Genomic DNA, 4,327 nt, shown 5'->3' on the forward strand with positions numbered 1-4,327 from the left:
GCCATGGCGGCTCTAGCCAGCAGGTGGCGCTTCCCTAGTCTCTGAACTCAGCCTGAGCTGCCTGGTGCCCTTCCTCCACCTCTCACTGCCCCAGAACCAGAGGCAACTTTCAGCAGCCACTTCCTGGGCCTAGGTAGATCCCTAGCTGCAATGTCTAAGATCCCTCTAGTGCTCTAGCCCCACCTCCCCACCCCTCCTTACATATGTCAGGTGGAACTTGACACAGGCAATGCCATCTTGAGACATATCCTTCATCTTAGACCAAGAGTCACCCCATGGTAACTGACTCGGCCTGACCTAAACCCCAGACAATGCTCCATCATTACACAAGAAGGAAATTGTTATCTGGGACTAAATCTTGAGAAATACCTTGTACGACATGGAACAGTGACCACCACAATGAAGGTGACAATCACAAGGACCTTCCCATGACAACCCCCTAGCAACGGCCTAACCACAAAAATTCCCCCACTCTCTCACTCCCCTTTAACTTCCCTAGGTGTAAGCAGAAGAAGGTCTCGGTCTCCACTGGACCCCCTCAGGTTTTTCCTGAATAAACCTGGGTAACTGCTGGGCCCCCTCCCCTCCCCTCCCCTCCATTTCCTTCATTCCTTCCTTCCTTATACTTTGGTGTGGAAACCCTGACTGGTGTTGGAGGTTCTCACCATGGGCGGCCCCCTCCAGGCCTTCCCTTAACCCTGACCCTGTCTCTCTTTCTTTCTCTCTCTCATTCTCCCTCCTGTCCCTCCCGTGGCTCTGGTAAGAACCACTCATATTGCTGGACTTCTCCACCACTGGCTCTTGCCTATTGGGTGAGTGACCCCCTCCAGCTCCCCTGAGTTCCTGGAATCCCTGCCTCAGTTTCTCTCTCCTTGGATACTCTTCCTCTGACCAACCCAGCGTTGGGTGAGAGAAACTCCCACCGCCACTGGGACAACAACACCCATCCATCACCTGTCATTCCATCCCTGCATCCTGGAATGACCTTGGAGAAACCAAGTTCTTTGGGGGAAGCCCCTTGATTTTGGCTTTTCTCTCTGTCCTTAAGGGCCCTCCTCAATCCATTTTGTCTACTGTGGGCCACATCCCCCCAAAGCCCCCCCAAGGACGATTCCGTGGGGTTCCTTCCCAAACACATCCAGACCCTGGGGCTCCAAGACAGTCAAACCTGAAAGACTGGTACTCCTCTGTGATCCTGCCTGGCCTCCTACAAATGGACAAGGACAATTACTGGCTAGAAAAGAGCACATTTGACTTCCAAATTCTCCAGGACCTTGAAAATGTTCTCCACCACAATGGCAAATGGTCGGAGGTCCCCTATTTTTAGGCCTCTGGCTCCAGGCCTTCTCTCTGTCAGAACTGCTCAGCTTTTCACATTCTTCTCCCCAAACGCCCCTCCCAGGTATTCCCAACCCCCTTTCTCTGCTCCCTCACCCTTTGATTTTGACCCCAAGATGAACCTCCTCCTTATGCCCATCCTCACCCACCTTAATCCGTCCCTCCCCACCCCACACTGGCTCCCACACCCTTCCTCCTCGGGAGCCCTCTGCTCCCTCCTAGGTCCTCCCCTCTGCAACGTGGCAGGTGCTGAAGGCATTGTACCAATTCATGTCCAGCCTTCCCTAGGCGACCTCTCACAGTAGAAAACCCTTTAGGCTCTCTTGCCTCAGATGCCACCAACTTTTGGAAGGAATCACATCACACAGTCCTATGATGTCACTTGGTGTGACACTTATGTCATCTTTTCCTCCTAGCTAGGCCTCCTAATTACCTGCCTCCTGGCCAGAATGGAAAAGTCTGCCTTAACGGCCGTCAACTATGAAAAGATGAGAGAAATCACATAAGGCACTGGTGGAAACCCCGCCCCCTTCCTCTCCGGCCTCTCAGAGGCTGTGATTAAATACACCAACCACAACCCTGACTCAGAAGACGGCAGACTCTACCTTCATTGACATTTCACCTCCCAGTCTGCCCAAGGTATCAGAGAAAAGCTCCAAACCTGGGGACGGACCAGACCCCTCAACATGAACTTGTAAGACCAGCCTTCAGGGTCCACAACAAGAGAGAGGAGGATCAAAAACCCAAAAACTCGCTGGGTGTGATGGTGCATGCCAGCAGCTCAGGAGGCTGAGGCAGGAGGATCACAAGTTCAGAACCAGCCTCAGCAATAGCAAGGGGCTAAGCAACTCAGTGAGACCCTGTCTCTAAATAAAATACAAAATAGGGCTGGGGATGTGGCTCAGTGGTGCCCCTGAGTTCAGTCCTCGGTATTTCCCCCACAAACCCCCAAACTCAAAATGAGGTCAGACTGAATACCAAGTGTGGGCAGCTGCACTCATTCAAGGGCCCCACAGACCCCATAAACAGGTGTCCTCCATGTTATCCTCCACACCTCCAGGCACCTGCTTCACATGTGGCCAGCAGGGACACTGGGAAAACACAGGCCCCAACTCTAAACCTCCGCCAGGGCCCTACCCTGTCTGCCACGAAAGGGGACCCCGGAAATTGGAATGCGCTCAGCGAGACTCTCCTCCCGTTGGCTTCCAGTTCCCACAGTCCACGGATGCACACCCAGGCTGGAAACCCCTCAGCCTGAGGACAGTCAGCCGACCAACAGAAGACAGACAGCCCCTGGACTGTCACCCCCACCGCCATCACTCAGTCCAGCCCGGGGTGACGCCATCGGCACTGGTGAGCCTTGCTCTTTCTTACTGGACCGGGCAAGTTTTTCCTCACCTCCTCCAGAAGCTTCCTCACCTCTATTGTTGGCGTTGAGGGAAGTCCCTCTGCGCCTGCCCCTAAAGGAATGGGTCCTCTGCTCTGCAACTTCCCGACACTCTGTTCTCACACTCCTTCCTGGTCACACCCAATGCCAATGCCCATCCTCGCTGGGGACACTCTGACCAAAGCCAACGCCTCCACTCATTCAGCTCCCCCCACAGCTCCCCACACCCGCTGCCCCTTTATCCTCTTAGGCCTCCCCTGTCAGCTCCTCCTTGAGGTGTCAGCCTTGGCAGGGGACACCTCCAACCCACGCGGCCACCCTCCACACTCCTGTTAAGATCTCCCTGCCGACCCGCCTCCTCCTGCACAGGGCCACATCCCTCAGTCCCCAAGACCTCAGGGCCCCAAGCCCATTGTTTCCTGTCTTCTCGGGGCTAACACCCTCCGCCCGCCAACGCCCCACAGGACAGACCCCAGTCCTGGCTGGTGGAGAGCCTGAGGGTCCTGTCCCCCTAGTCCAGGGCCTCCCCTCACTAACCAGCCGCTGTCCCAACGCATCCTCTGGTCCCAGCCCTCACGCCTGCTCCTGTTCCCTCATCTGCCACCCAGTCCCAGTCCTCGGCCTCAGAGATGCCCCGTCACCAGTCACCATCCCATCAGACCCTCCTCTCAAGATCTATCTGCCTCCATGGGGACAGACCCCGACACCCGCCTCTCCACCCAGCTGACCTGGACGGTCCTTCCTCGGGGCTTCAGGGACAGGCCCTGTGCTCAGCCAAGCCCTCTCTCACGACCTGGCTAATCCCAACCTCTCCCTGGTCCTCTGCCTCAGCACGTGGGTGACCTGCTCCTCTGCAGCCCCCCCACCCCGTGACCTCTCTGTCGGACACACCAACCTCCTCTTAATTTTCTAAATAAGTTAGGCTACTGCACCTCCCCCCAGCAGGCCCACGTGGCTCCAGCCCGACTGACCCACTAGGGACTCACGCTTGCTCCCCAGGTCCCAGCCACTCCCTCTGTCCCTAGACAGCTCCTTCAGGACCGCCAGTCCCCACTCAACGTGATCCTCTCTCCTTTCTGGGACTGGCGGTTATTTCCGCCTCTGGGTTCCTAACTTTGGAACCTCCTTGCTAAGTCCCTCTGCTTCTCATGTGACCTCATGGTGAACCTCTCAACCCTTCTCTTACCAAAAGGAGTTGAAACAGGCCCCCCTCTTATAAGCCCCCATTTTGGGCTTCCAGACCCACAATGACCCTTTTTTTCTCCGTGTCCACACCACCCAGAAGGTAGCCCTGGGATTCCTGTGTCGGATCTTTGGATGTTCCCCCAGGATGGGACACACTAGTGCAGATGGCCCTCTTGTCTAGGGTGCTTGGAGCTGCGGCCCTTTTAGCCTCAGAGGCCCACAAATTTACTTCATGTCAACATATTACCATCTTCTCCTCCCACGACCTGAAGGAACCAGACAGCCCTGGCTCTGTCCCCTCCCTCCCGACCCAGACTCCAGCACACATGGCTCTCTGAAGATGATCCACCGATGTGCACGCCGCCAGCCCCGTGACCCAGCCGCCCTCCTCCTCAGACCCAGCTCAGACCCCTTTCC

This window comes from Marmota flaviventris, chromosome 6 (genome assembly GCF_047511675.1).
Source record: "Marmota flaviventris isolate mMarFla1 chromosome 6, mMarFla1.hap1, whole genome shotgun sequence".
In the NCBI taxonomy this organism is placed as follows: domain Eukaryota; kingdom Metazoa; phylum Chordata; class Mammalia; order Rodentia; family Sciuridae; genus Marmota; species Marmota flaviventris.